Source organism: Argiope bruennichi, chromosome 1 (genome assembly GCF_947563725.1).
Source record: "Argiope bruennichi chromosome 1, qqArgBrue1.1, whole genome shotgun sequence".
Lineage (NCBI taxonomy): Eukaryota > Metazoa > Arthropoda > Arachnida > Araneae > Araneidae > Argiope > Argiope bruennichi.
The window spans coordinates 16,455,523-16,471,959 of NC_079151.1; the positions used below are offsets into that span (position 1 = coordinate 16,455,523).

Sequence of the window (16,437 nt, forward strand, 5' to 3'; positions counted from 1 at the left end):
GGGCGTCTAGACATCCTCCCTTGAAGAGCCATCTGGCTCATTTTAGAAAGACAAGTTTTGAGTATAAATTGTGAAAGATCTCGTTCTCTGAGCAATCCTTGGACAGCTTCGTCCTATTCCTTTTCATTATTTATTACTTCAATAAGCTAAGGAGTGATAGGTTTGAACCATTCCATTTGATACATTTTATGATTGTTTACGTGGTATATTTAGCAAAATTATTTATATGAAAATATTTGTTGGATGGCATTATAGCTTTATGAATAAATTAAATAATGTTGTGGCCTAATTTCGAGAACTATGAAATTGCAGTTCGGGAATTTATTCTCATTAAAAAATGAATTATTCTGTCGTTATTATAATTTTTACTTTCGTTATTATTAATAAATATTGAAAAGTGGTTTAAATGTTGAAAAGGTGTTTATAATGTATATTATGAATTTAAATGATCTGCATTCTTAAAATAAATTATTTCCTAACTATTTAAATTCAAAACTTCACTTTAAATTCTGAGCTGTGCGGAGAATTCCCACTTTTCTCAAGATCAAATTTCTGTAACTTTCACTATTCAACATGAAGCTTCTATATTACCTGCAAATAACGCGGTTGAAACAAATGCTTGCTCCGATAGATTAAGGTAAAATTCCCCTTTGAAGGCATATTTGTTCTAAATGCTTTCAGTATTAATTCACTGGTAATATTAATTCATTATATGGCCGTTAATATTTAAAAGAGTTATTTATCTTTTCAAACAAGGATTCTTTACTTTTTTTTTAAATTTAAGATTTGGGAATTGAATAAAAATTTAATACATGTAAATATATATATTAAATATAAGATTAAGATATCTTCTGAGTTGCAAAGATTTTATAACGCCTCTCAAAAAGTAATAATGGTAACTTTAATTGTCTTAAACTACGGTCTAAGCAGTTCCTTATTTTTGGCTCTAATGTAATTCCTGAAAACTAAAAGTCATCTTTCTGAGTGTAAAAACGTCGTGAATTTGCTCTTCCGTTTTTGCGTCATATTCTCAGTCATATTCATAATCTTTAAAAATTTGTAACTATCAAGAAAATCATTATTATTACCATTTTTTTCTAAATTGTTTCAAGAGGTGATTAAAGAATTAAAACTTCAAGTGTTGATAATAATCCTGACTATTTTACTGTTCATAATACTGACTTAGACCTGACCTTTAAAAATGACCTAGAATTGCTGGGAATCCTGTGGTTTTACATCAGGTTTTCGTTCGATAAATATTTGTTTACCAAAAATGGTATTTTCTAAATATCTTTAATATGATCAAATAAGGAATTTAAAATAATTAATTTAACTTGCAAATATGTTAAAAGCATTTTGTCCCTGCATTTTCCTGCAGGTCACTCATAAAGATACCTTTCCTTCAAACCGGCCTTGGGAAAAAACCTGCTCAATGGGTATTCTTAACGTTTCGATTTTATTTTAACAAATCATTATGAAGAGCCATAAATTTGTTTCGACGCATATGATTGTATAATGGATCGGCGCCGAAAACAAGGAAACCTATTGTTAAGGGCGTGCGTTTCTCAAGGACGTCTGCCCCTTAAAGGAACCGTCGAATGCCTTTGCTAAGACCTTTCAGATGCAACTTTATTTCTTGCAATGTTATTCTTATCTAATCTAAAAAATTCATCTTTCCGATTGACATGCCATATCCGAGGGTTAACGACGGCACGCACAACTCGTTCCGAAAATCTGCCTTTATTTGCGGAAGGAATATCGAGGGCGCCTATCGATCGTCATTGTCATGGCAACAGGGCAGACGCCTCGAGTGGACCAGGATAAGGCTTCGGTTGTATGAGAGAAATCCCCTTTCGTCGGCTTAATTAAATGCAGCTATTCGATGATACGCCATGATGTCTTAACTATTGGGTCATTTTAAACATCGCTGCGACGATGTGAATTACTTAGAATGAACTTAATACACTTTTACCAACAATATTTTTTTATGGATTCAAAAATTCTGTAAGAATCAATAACATTCTGTAAGATAATTTATTCTTTTAAATAATGATGCCAAATTCATCATGATTACGGATTGAGTTTCACAGTTTTCCAATGTAGCATTTGAACAGCAATTTGTTATATAAGTAAAATGTTTCCATTATTAAATAAAATATAAGATTTCATTTATTTTGTTAAAACAGCGGAAATGTTCTCGACTCGACTCTTTCAAATAAAAATACAACACCACGCATTCCGTGTTTCTTAGTAAGCAGAGAAAATTTGGTATGGATTTTGAGTGTCCTTCTTTCCACCAATTTGATCCAAAATTTGGTACAGATTTGTAGTATTGGTGGCAAGATTAGACACCAGATTTAATATATTCAAGTATTTGCGTTTTTAAATTATCGTGTTCATATATTCTTAAATATACAAGGCGACAATGATCGCACGTTTGACTGATTGAGACCCAAATTTGTTTCCGCAATTTCGGTGACAAGACCACGTACTAAATTTCTTTTGTATCGTTTTCAAATTATCACGTTCATATTGTCGGCATATAAACACACAGAATTCACCCGTTGGATTGATTGGATCCAAAATTTGGTACATTGATTCATAGTGTTGGTGACAAGATCACTTGTTAAACTTCATTCATGTCGTTTTCAATTATAACATTCATATATTCACAAATATAGTCGGCATATTAATCGACTAAACTCACCCGTTTCCACTGATTAAGCCCAAAATTTGATACATAATTACAGGTCTTATGATTATGCGTGATTTCACCCAATCTTGCTCTATATAATTTTGAATAAGGTTGTTCAAAATAGACATGGGCAGTTAAACAAGCAAATTTTCCATCAACTAAGTTTGATACAAATATGCCAATTTAATGGAAAGGTCACATGTCGAATGGTTGAACGTTTTTCAGCTACGCTAGCAAACAGTAACTAACATTTTTAGAGATTCTAGGAGATCTTAAAAGTGGAGATTCAGCAAAATCCTGCTATCGAATTTTAACTGTACTTTATTTTGTATATTCCATTTACGAGAAAAATGTAAAAATGAATTCTATAACCTTGTGTATGCCACGTACTTGGAAATGCATGAAGTTAGAACGGTACAGGGCAATACCAGGGGTAAACAATCTAAATTAGTGTTAAGTGCGCAATTTTTATACAATAAGCTATTTTCCATCGGATTTTCTATTTTTTTCCCTTTTAAATTCTGTTATTATAATTAATTCTGTTTTGTTTAAATTATGTCCTGTTCTCATAAATATTCCATTGAGCAATTAAATTATCGTAAATTTTCTGAATTAAAATGTTGATTTTTTTAATTTTTTTTTTTTAGAAATTCTGAAATGAATTTTTTTTCTTGATTAGAGGCTCACTGCATTTAATATTGAACGGAAAAAAGAGATTTAGATTAGTACTATCAGTTGAATGGATTATGATTTCACTTCTTGCTCATTTTTTTTAATTGCCAAAAACATATAATTGTAAATTTTATATTATATTTCTCTTAAACTTAATTGTTGCTCCCTGTATCAAAACTTTAGTGAAGATTTATATTAATAGAGTTATAATTTGAGATCCACAAGTTCTGTTTATATTGTTAGATAAAGAAATAACTGAGAATTTCTGCAATATAGCTGCTCAATACTCCCACGCCCCGTCATTACCGAAGTCTTTGAGTATGTAGTGATGTTTATCATTGTTTCCAACTGTAACGAGTAGATGAGAAGCTAATGATGAAAGTTTACATCATTAGTGCTTTGCGAAGAGTGTGAGTTTTATTCTAAATGACAGAATCAATTCAATTCGGCATTCTGTGCTAAGAAGACTTATTTGAAAAAAAAAATAGAATAACAAAATGTATTGTTGTTATTATGGCGGAACCAAAATAATTATAGATGATAGATGCATATGGGATAGAAATGTGGATGCTCTCTCGGATTTTCATCAGTTACATTCCTTCTGATGACGACGATTTTCAAAATTAAAATCTATTACTGAATTTTTATCATTTTTATTATGTTACCGCATTTTTATTACATTAACAAATTGGGTTTTAATGAGCCTTTTTTTTTCTTTTATTCTAAACATGATCAGATTCATGCTTCAGAAATTTCTAATATTCACAATAAGCAATATCACTATTCCGTATTTTTCATAGGTCAGTTTAGTGGATTTTAGGTAAATTTACGCTCCGTATCAAAGAAACACAAGAGAATATTTTGAGATGGGTTTCGAAATTTTACATCATCGTCGATAAAATCGAATCTGTTTTAATATTCCTATGTCTGAGATTTCTCATCATATCAATCTAACCCTAACGAATTTTGCCCATACCAATCTCGCTTATACGCCGATTTTTCGGTAGAATCGAGTTTGGAGCCTGCAATCTTTTGAACCGAAAGTTGAGATATGCTTTATTAACAACATCACACACATCAGTTTGACGCTGAGTCTGTGGTGATGATCTTAAAAAGTTTCGTTTCTTTTGTGGGTTCCATCATTCTTAACGGAATTTAGATACAATGTAAAGAAACTTTTAATACCTAAATAGTTAAAAGAATCCGCAACATTTCGTTACTGCCTTTCCTTGAACGCAACATGATTTAAAATTAAACAAGACTTTCATTAGAATTGGACCTTTTCAAGTTCATGTTTCTATTTCATGCAAATGAATGTCAAATAAATATATGCATGATTTCCTTCAATAAAGCGGGCCCGCATGGCCTAGTGTTAAGATCTCAGTTTGGAACCGGTGGGCTTCAGGTTCGAGACCTAATTCCACCGACGAACCGTTATGTAAGCGGGCTTGGCGACTGTTAAATCTGCTGAGGCCGAACGTCTTCCCGCTTTTATTGTGAAGAAGTGCAGCTCAGGTGTCGCCCGTCATCAGATAGCGGTGCAAAATTACCAGATCCGTCCCAAAATAGTCCTTCGTTGCTTTAAAACGGAATGTTAATGTAGCTAAACTGAACTTTCTTGATTCGAGCTTTTTAAAGCTGTTTATTTTAAATACAAGGCGAATAAGTTTCTTAGCAAAAAAAATAAATAAATAAATAAATAAATTTTAAAAAAATGGCATTTTCTTTTCTTAAGAAGTCGTTAACTTTCAGGGCGGGGGAAATATTTTAAATCTTTGCTAAACTTTGATTGGAAAAATAAACAAATAATTGAATTTGCATATATTATAACCTCATTTGCTTACATTAGAGGATTTTAATATTGTTAATTTTGTTTGTTTCTCTTTTTTTAAAATCCTATAATCATTACCGGAAACTTATTAAAATTTGCATTAAAAAGTTTGTAAAAAATATTGATGTTTTTTTAAAAAATTCGTTTCACTTCTGATATGTTTTTATTAGTTTAAGTAATATAAATGTATATTAAACGAGAACATCAATCCTATTTTTTTCATGGGGAAGGTAAGGCAACTGAAACTTTGTTTAATATTTAGGGTTTTTATTAATTCACATCGATATTCTTTCATTAGAAAGTTTAAAATGTCAATTTAAATAAATTTCTATAAATATAATCAAGAATTAAATGTACATAATAGCAGTTTGATCTCATATTTCTCTCAGTGCTTCGTAATTATTCTTTGGATCATTCAAAGACAGGAAAATTCGAACATATCAGTCAAAAGGTCGAAACCCTGGTATCTTCGTCTGCGCCAACATAATGATTATTTCCTTTGTAATTACGAGGGCCTCTTGTATTGGGGGACGCTGCCTTTGCCAACTTTACTTTTTCTCGTTATGGAGATTTATTGCTTCCTTCAAGTGGCACCATACTTTTCTCTGAACTTTCCGTCATCGAGACCACTTGTAATACCTCACTCCCTCATATTTTTCTATTAGAGTCCCAACACCAAAAAAAAAAAAAAAAAAAAAAGAGCCTGCGTTTCAAGTTTTAAAATAGTATGTTGTACAGCTGTATCAATTTCGGTATCCTTTTTATTTTTGACGTGGTGCTTATTTCATACTGCCTAACTTCTTGGGCCAATTGATTCGTCTATATTATTTATTATTACTCATACTGATGCTGAACAAAATATAAGATGTTCAAGTTTTTTGAAATAGGTATTATTACTGAATTTTAAACTTATGATTTGGAGTTAAAATTATTTATCCGACGAAACAATTTCTGACTGAAATTTTGTAACCTAATAAAATATTTTATTTAAAAGATGATTGATAAAATTAAGGAATCTAAAAACAAAGTGAATGTTTTGAAAGTCAATTTTTATGTGAGTTTTAAATGAAACTATTAATAACTATTAAATAGTATAAATAGATAATCTTCGGGTGCATGCAATGGCTGATTTTCGACTATGCTGCTTTTTAGAACCAGTGAGCTGAAGAAAGTGGGAGGCAAGTCGATTAAAGAATGTCATTAGCCTAGTTGTCAAGTAAACAAATTTATTGAAATCATAAATTCTGTGAATTATAAAGTACAAGAATGATTTTAACACTTAATCAAGTATAAATGGTCAAATTCCTAATCGCTTCTTCATTTCCTCTGCATTACTATATTGTTTACAATCAACACGTGTTTGTTTAAATATAAATTATATACTATCGCGGATACCTGTAATTATGAATCATTGTAAATAAGTGGATAAAAATATATTCATTTTCATAAAGTTACTAAAATAAAAAAGTTAACTTAAAATAAATCACTAATTTGTTGATTATGTTAAAATAGGAAATTATATCTGTTTATTGAAAGTAAGGCCTCATATAATGTATGGTCATAAAGCCCATCTCTAGGTCTTTGGTCATCTGAAATTCAATGTGCATCGTTTGTTAAATCAATTCTAATGTTGAGAAAACTTTAAATTACTGCAGATGTTTCCTACTATTTTTCAAATATTGCTTTGAACTTCTTTCTACATGACCGAAATAATATACAATGTATTTTTGAGTTAAAACGGCATAAAATTATTTTTAATTTTAATTACATTAATTTAAAACATGAATTGAATTAATTTTTTAATATAAAAATGCACTCTCCAATTCAAGCCAATATTAAACATTATTTAAAAGATAAGAATGTGCAATCAGAAAATGCTTTCAAATTAATAATTAAATAAAAGATAACTATTTAAATGCCCTTTCAGTTTAACATTTTTATCTCTTCTGTTTTATTTGTAATATTCTAAATAAATTTGTTGAAAGCTTAATCCGCCGCAAGTCTAAAAGGTTGATAAAATCTCTCAAATAGAGCAGAACATTAAATTTAAAATCAATGTAAATATTACTTTCCGCATTTTAAAATATTTAAGAAAGTGTATTTATCTTAATCCAGCTCATGAATTTTTTTTTTTAAATTTCGGGGTGAGACACTGGTTGCAGCGAATTGTGCCTGCCTCTTGAGTAACCTTGAGTATTAGAAATGGAGGAGAGAGGACCCTCCTCCCTTCATTTCAAATAGGATGACTTTGTGAAAGGTGTTATCTATTTATTGACCTTCGCTGAATTACTAATCGTGCACGATGATTACAAATTTAAAAAAAAAAAAAATTCGATTAAATATTCTCCAGAATTTAAACTCACATCTGCGGAAAGATAAAATTTTAGTTTTTTGGAAAAATGTAAATGTAAAAATTAATGTAAGATTTAATGTAAAAATTATATCAGTGCAAGAATTCTTTCCGAAATTATCTCTAATGTCTCCAATGTGTACAGCTTTAATACAAAAAGTATATCTATCCTGAATTTGGCAATTCTTAAATTCAAAGATCGTTTCTATAAAATCACCTACAAAGCTATAGGCAGATATTTTTTAGCATGAGAGATGGTTTACTAGTTCATTGGAAATTCGTACATTCTGCCAAGATTTTATTGATGTTTAAGAATGCTTTTATTTGATTTATATTTACTATTGTTCTTATTTTAAATTAATTTTTTTTAATGCTGATAAGTTATTGTTCAAGTCGACAATTTTTCATTGATACAGGAAACTTACTCTGTAAATCCATTTCTTGAGAGTAAAATCTATTTTCCAATTTTTAGATAATTAAGTGTTCGTATTTGATGTGGCTACTGGATGTTAATTTTGTGAAGTTGGGCTGTGTGTAGCTAATGAACTCGAAATTAATAATTTAATAAATACTGGAATTTTGAGTATATTACGCTCTTCTCAGAGAGTATAGATTTTCTTCTACAGAACTTACAAAAGATCTAGTTAAAAAACTTTGTAAAAAATGTTTTTGAAACTTTTGATACATTGATTTAGTTGTCGCATAACATTCAGAAAAGTTGATCTATAGTCTCTAACAATTGTTGGTTGGTGCATCTAGTCTATTGCACCCGTCAACTTCATTTTTCTTAAGTGTGCTTAATGTTAACGTATTTTTAATATGCTTATCTTTTTGAGATATGCATGAATTTCATGCTTTTTTTTTTCTTCATTCTTTTTTTTTTCTTCTTTTGTTCATTCTTGCTTTCCTGTGTTTTATTTTATGGATAAAACGGATCGTTTTTTAATCGAAAATTTCGAAACTGTACCAAAAATGTTGTTTTCTTCATCGGTTTATTGAATTTCTAAATTAATTGTTAAATTTCTTTAAAATTCAGTACGAGTATATTTCTTCTATAACAATTCTTGAAAGTACCTCGAAATCTTAAGAAGTATATTGACTAAATATTTTATCAATACTTTTTGACAGTAGGTATTTCATAATTGAAAAGCGGAAGAGACTTTTATAATTGAAACAAATTATCTAGAATATTTCATCATTTTTTTATGTGTTTCATGTCTTTGGATCCCATTTCTATACACATTTTTGGTTTTGAATGAAAAGAAAAAAATGCTTCCAAAAATAACATTAACTTTTGGGCTTCCTTATATTACTGTTGTTCAAAAATGTTTTCAATTTATTTTCCAATCTAATTTTTGGAAAAAATTTCAGAATGCATCACCTTTTTATAACATAAAATTTTACTCTGTTCGCACTTGGCGCAAATTTGATGGAAAATTTGCTACACAGATATTTTTCTAAGGATCTCTGGATGATTATTCTTAAAATATACTTATTTAAAAAGAAAAGAAAAGGAAATGAGATAATGGTAGCTTTGAGCAAGTTACTTCCAAGGATGAAGCATCAAGAAATTATTGCCATCTTAAGGACAGTAAATTTGATGGCGTCATAGAAAAATATATGCTCTTTAATCTAACTTGAAATTCTATTCATTGGTGGCTTTAAATTTCAACAGTAGAAAAACGTTTTCGGGGAGATGCGTTTTTTTTTTTTTCTTTAATTTTAAATTTCTGGAATGGAATTCTACAACTGTTGCATCTAAAGGCGTGGTTATGACTGATAAAAAGGCAACGACAAATGATCCAGCGCCAAATCACACTGCGTGGAACCCTTGACTTTTTCCTAGAATTTATTTCATCAAAGGATGAATCATTTCAAAAACCAAGACAAAACAAAAATTGAAATGTGTAAAGTCGTGACTTGAGCCAAGAAAGCGAGGGGAAGGAACCAAGGAGCGGATGTTGTACCGCATGACGTAATTCCGAATTTTTCCGAGACACTTCCCCCATTGTGGGTTGACCGGCCTCAGGACCCTCATTGTTCTTGAGGTGCAATGAGACTGGAGCTGGAGACAAGCTATTACAAATGATAGTGGAAAAAAGCTAATTCGAGATGAAATCGGAAACGATGCATAAAAGCGTGGGTACTACAAGGAGGGTTTTGTGATTCCATTTTTCTCAGTTCCCCTGCCGCTTTTTTCTTCCGTTCGATGACGAGAGGTGGAATAAAGGCTTTTGTTGCCCGCCTGGTAAAGGACTTCAGTTTTCCCACGATTTTTTGGTGAACGAATGGCAGGAAATGCCCCAATTGATACGTGTTGAAAAATACTTGTTGAAGCAAATGATTTTGTTCATGTGGATAACAGTTGGATGTCAGAGGTCGAGGTACTTGATTAAGTGATTTGGGGTAACTTGATAAAGGGAAATGTGTTCCCAGGGGTTTTCTCGATTGAATAAGATTCATTAGTGCCTCACCCTGACAGGAAAGGGACAATATTACTTATTTAAGTTGAAACTACAGCTTAAACTTTCTAATCTTTTTGTTATCAAACTTGTTCAGAGAGGTATATATCAAATTTTTGAGAAAACAGGTATCTTTGACTTTAAGATTGACTTTAAAAACTGTAAAGAGATAGGATGATGTCGTTCTTGATATTCTGAAAGAAATAGTTTTTTAAAAAATTATAAAATAAATAAATAAAATATTCAGTTCGTTCCTGCATCTGTCAATGGAAAATGCATTTGAATGATCATGATTTTAGATTTGTGATTTTTTTTATTGTTTTTAAAATTATAAAACAATAATCTCACTTTTTAAATGTTCGTTCCAAAATTTTAACAATATGTTTAAGCAAAATGAAATTTTTTATAAATTTTCTTTCATTTTAAAGCTTTTACATTTATTATTAAATGGAAAAATTATAATTCGCTATCATCTTTTTAAAATTTTATCACAGTACTACTTTTTGAATAATATGTCCTTTGTAAAGCGCATTTATAATCCTTTCTATTCTTGTTTTGCATAATGGCGTATTTACTGTCCGGTGAAACAGGTGTGAAGATAAAGGTCTATGCTTATGCTCTTTGATGAGTAGTCGGTTTAAAATACTGTTTCGAAATGGGTTGATCATTTTTAAAACTTAATTTCTTTAATATTAATGTATCAGATTTGTAGTAGTTAGTTCTCTGAAATCCTATATTATATATTTCTTGAGAAGGTAATAAAATTTTCCATCGTCATTTTTTAAATATCCATTTTTTTCATTTTTTAATACATTCTTTTTTTTAGAACTGATTCAGAAAAATTAAAATAATATGCTTTACTTTTTCTTTAAAAAATTAATTTAAATTGCTTTTCTCTTGAAAAGTGTTAATTATATGCACTTGAGAAGCAAAATCGTGAAGACAATATGAAAGCCTTCCAATTTTTTTTAGTTTTTAATTTGAACTAATCAAAGAAACAATGTTGGTTCTGTAAAGAAATAAATAAATGAATGAATTTCATCTTTCTTTCCTTTCTTTTTCTTGAGGAAGATTTCATACATCTTGAGCAGGATGTGTTTCATTCTGACAAAAGAGACACAATTACGCTGAAATTTATTTGTTCAGACCTCCCTTAATTCTCTGGTAATGCTCATACTCGGATTAAGAGAAGAGAAGGCATTCATTGGGGGATTAAGAAAAGCTGCTGCGGAATCTTACAAAGGACAGGATCATTTGGACATGGTCCAAAAGATCCTTCAGCGTCGGGGCAATTACTTTCGAGGGTGAAAGAAATAAGGTGCGAAGAAGAATAAGTACTTGAAAAATACAGTTTTTGAGGCCTATTTTCTCTGAATTCAGCTCATTTTGAAGGATTCTATTTGGGAATGGATTATGAATGCGTGCCAGGACAGTTGAAGAGAATGAGCGCAATTCGCTACATGATGTCATCTATTTTAAAGCCCGGTGTAAACACTGAGCTCAGCGAGGAAATACAATACATTGTTGAATTTGGGTTCAGAAAGAAATCTTTGTACTCAATTTCACTTATAGATACCTTTTCTTTTCCTCGGGAGACAAATGAGCGGTAACGAAAAAATGTAATTGGACCCTCATAAAAATATTTTTTTGAGTAGCTTGAGAATAGTTACTGTTGCCGCTTTTCAAAATTAAGCTTTTCCTCTTTTCACATGGAAATTTTTTTAAAATGTTATTCACAAATTGAATCATGCTTTCAGTTATGCCGGTTTTCACTCGACCAGTTATAAGACGGTCAGTGGGCAGCGCATGCGCAGAAAGGGACTGATTTATGTTTGCCAAAATTTCATAAGATTGATTCAAACATTCCATGCTTGACTATAAATGGCAGCTTTCAAGTCCCCGAATTTTTCTTTTTCACTGTGTATCGTATTAAAATAATGGATATTTACACAAACATGGTAAAGTAAAAAAAAAAAAATCAACATACCTAAATTTAGAAAACTATAGAAATATAATGGCAAATAAAATTTAAAAAAACACAACATCGCTTCAAAAAGAATAAAGAACAAAAAATATCGGGATTAATTTATGATAAATAATTGATTTTTTCATGCCAAAAAAAAAAAAAAAACCCGCCAAATTTTACAAATGCATGCACAGTAAGAAAAAATACATTATAGGGGCATGTTGTCGCATCAAGACAATTACTTGCCTTCGACCGACCAGCATTTTTCAGCCTTTCTACTCACTTTTGTGCCTACTGGCCGTCTTATAACTGGTCAAATGTAAACCCGGCATACTTTGATTTTGACACTATTCAGAATAAACGGACTAATATTAGAAAATTTCGTATCCAAGGAAAATCCTCTATCAAAAATAATGCTTTTTTTTTCTAGATTAGGAGGAAACTACCCTCTTAAATAAATGATGTATAAAAACTACTCCACCCAAATGGATTACAAGATTGTGATATTTGTCGTTTGTTGGATTTATGATCGAATGCTAGATGGGTAATGTTTCATAAAATATTTCACAGTCGAGGAAATTCGGAATAATAAATCGAAAAAATTACATAGTAAATTCGTATTAGAATTCTAAAATGGGATTTGATAGCATATATTGTGTATATTATATAAAAAAATTATTTCAGAAAATCTAATTCTATTTGACAACTAACCAATATAACTGCAGTATAATTTCTTGTTACTTGTATCCTGTGTCTCGTTGTTTACTTAAATTTGTATCTGCATTTATCTTACATTCCTGAATTGTCTTCCTTTATGTTCTTAAAAACAAAAATTTTTTTAAGATTTTTTTTAGATTGTTTTAGTTATAAGCTTGTATAAGGGATTCAGAATCATTATTAGATGTATTCCCAAAAATTCTCTGGGTAGATCTCGTATATATGTGGGATAACAATATCGAAACAGACTGCTTGAACGTCACAATTTTTTTTACAAGCGTAGACATTTTCAGACTGATTATTAGATCATTTTTGGGGGAGATTTTGAAAAATTTACAACTTTCATTTTATTTTCATTCAAACTTTCCAAAGAAGAAAAAAAGAATAGCTGGGTACATTTTTTATTAAGTATGCAATCAAAACAAATAAAAATCGGAATAACTTGATTACCAAGTTTTTATTAGTTTTCTTCCGAATCTCAGAGGTTTTGTTTATTTATTCATTAGACGTTATTTATTGCGAGTATCATCATCCATGAAATATTTGTCCTACAACTTTTCATCAACGATTTTAGATTTCATAAAATATATTAATTTTTTCGATCTGAATGTCAATAGTTCAACTTAGTTTTTCTGATGTGTTTTATAATTATCATGAAACTAAAGCGCTAAAATTTATTGCAAGCATGTATGCACAGTTTTATTTGCGTCTTTATCCTATTTTACGATTACATTTCTCATCTTATGTCACTGTTCATAAGCTCATTTTTTATTTCTTGTCATTTCTTGAAGCATAATCCATACCAAATGGCGTCGTAATTCACTTTTTGTTGAATCCTAATTTTGTTTCATAATTGTGAATCAATACTTCTCTTTCTTACATTGCGATTTCTGTAATTTTTTAATTGTTCCATCGGTGTAACAATGTGACAATTTCAAGACTTAAATTTATTGGACTTATTGATAAAAAAAATTATGAAAATATATACAAATGTTTCTATCTTGTATACACAACTGAAAATTTTTTAAATCTCTTTATTGTCTTTGCTTTGTACTATTTTATTATTACATTGAATGGAGGAAATGGGTAATATATATATATATATATATATATATATATATATCTTCTATTGTTCTCCATTTTAAAAAAAATGTGGTGTGTGAATCCTCCCGCCCCCTTGCGGAGAATTTTCCTGTCCTTGGGTCTATTTACTGACATCCGAAATAACCTATGAATAGTTTTCTGATAAATAAAAGTCACTTCTGTAATTAATTAACTACCAATTGTGCATGGTATACAGCTTTACTTTCTCGTATACGAAGTACAGAGAAAGTATCGTAATCGCTAAAAAAAATTCGAATTCGAGATTTGGACATATTTCCACGTTTTAGACCACCTGAGTTCGAAAAAAGCATTTTTGGAAAATGTCTGTCTGTCTGTGACAGAGATAACTCAAAAATACTTCCAGCTAGATGGATACGGTCTTTATACCAGATTTATAAATTTCTATCGAATTTTGAACAAAATCCAATCAGAGAAAGTCTGCCTGCCCTGAATATAAGTTAACACGATAAATACAAAACGAAGAGAGGTTGACTGATAAAATTCGATCCATAGACTTGATATGTATAGTGCATACACCTGTAAAATTTTCACCCAAATCCAACATAGGGTTGACTGCTTGTCGGTTTGAACTTTCAGAAACATGTAAACGCGATTACTCAAAAACGCAATGATTTAAATATATAAAATTTGGTATGTAATTGCTTTGACTGCATTTGTAGTTCTGCGTCAAATTTTGGCTTCAATTTGTTGGGAAAAACATATCCAAAATACAGATTCGATTTTCGGAAGTTATTAACCGCATGTCAAGGCTTAATCACCAAATAAGTCGCCAAGGTTAATACGATAGTTTCAGTAAAAATGCTAAATTCACGCCAAAAGTTAATATTCCTTAACTACTGTACGCCAGTGACTTGCAAGGCGTTCTATGAGATAACACTTTTATTACAGATTATGCTAGAAAATTTGGGGGAGGAAATTGACACGGACTCTCTTTCCTCCTCTAAAATGATATGGATTTTCCCATTCTGCTGGAAATGTCACCCATTAATCTATTATCTCTGTTAAAATGTAATTTTCATTACAAGCTGTTGCATTAAATAGAAAAATTAAAGAAATGTTTAAACTTGACGATTATGTGTATATTCCGGGACTGTTTTAGTTACAAGTTAAGATTACAAACTGATTTTTCCATTTGTATCTTTTCTAAAATTCTTGGTTTCTTCGTGTATGAAATGGATCACTAACAAAATGAAAGTCCTGGAGAGGCCATGAACACTGACTGCAAGAGATCTAGATATCATTATTTGTCAATATTTCATGCAGAGATTTTTGATGTTCTATATAAAATCTTTTCAAATATTATCATGTATAATCTTTTTTACACAACATCGTTTCATCCCCTTGCAACTCTAACCTACCGGTTATTTCAACAGTGTAATGAGCATAAAGTGGGAGAGACATTGAAAGGTGCTCCTGTTCTATCCATCGCTGTGGCTGTCACTCAAATTGTTCGACGTCTCACATTTATTGATTAAAATTTGGTAAGGGAATTCTAATATTGGATAAAAAAAACGTACAGCAATGAACTGAAATTCAAATGGGAATTGGCATTGGCTTATTAAGCAAACCATCAAAGAGAAACCGGAAACTTATGAATCACTTTTACCGTCGAAAATTAAGATAGGGCTTTATTTTATTGAACAAAAACATAGAATATCTCTTGAATATATGCTTTTACACTTATAAATCCAACAAGCATATTTATCAGGAAGAATGAAATTCTTTTTGTTTGCAGTAGAATTTTAAAAGTATTTAAAATGTCAAGCAACTCTTAGAAAAGAGTTTTCTTTTACCATTCGAATTACCACATAAGAAATAATGACTGTAATTTTAAGTGCAATTATAAGACCATTTTCATGAATCTTTAATTGCCATGTGTGTCCTTCTCTCTACCATTATGTTTTCCAAACGTTTCAAGGCTGTAATCAAATAATAATCAATTCTCAGAAAACAAGAAATCGCATTTTGAGTCGAAGATTAAAATTTAAGGAGAAAGCGATTTAATTTTCTTTTATAATTCTTTACACAGTTATTATTTTTAAACAATCTCTCTTTGAAACACACCGGATGCAATTTCCTCCTAATGCCTTGAAGGAAATGATTATCTTGAATGCTCTCATATTTGATAGTACTATCCCTATCAAACACAAAATGCAATACATTTTCTATGATGGGCATGCTGGAACTCAGTTCGTTGGTTTTCTCGGAGATGAAGAGCACCACATCCTCCCATTCCCTTTTAACAAATACGGCAAAAGGGGAGATGCTTCAATTTCTTGGGTTTTTTTTTTAATGAAGTTGATAGAACCCAATCCACATGAAAAGTTTCTAGCGATGGCCTGGTGGTAAAATCTCGGCTTCGGAAACGGAAGGATTCAGGTTAGGAAGCCGATTTACCCGAAGAACTGTCGTGTAAGCGGGTTTGGTGCACATTAAATCTATCGGGGCCAAACGTCCTACCTCTGGTGTGGATGTTTGGAGAGGGGGGGGGGCTGCAACCTCAGGTGTCGTCCTCATCATCTGAGCGTGGTTCAAAATTACGAGGTCCGTCCCAAAATAATCCTAATGGTGCTTTAAAACGAGACGTTAATATAACTAAAGTAAAGCTGTGTATAGCAA

General features: G+C 30.8%; 1 protein-coding gene across 1 annotated transcript in view; it reads left to right on the forward strand.

The window, feature by feature from the left end:
• LOC129977824 (matrix metalloproteinase-2-like) overlaps nucleotides 1-16,437 on the forward strand; it is a 77,600-nt gene that overhangs the window by 14,979 nt on the left and 46,184 nt on the right. The window lies entirely within an intron of this gene.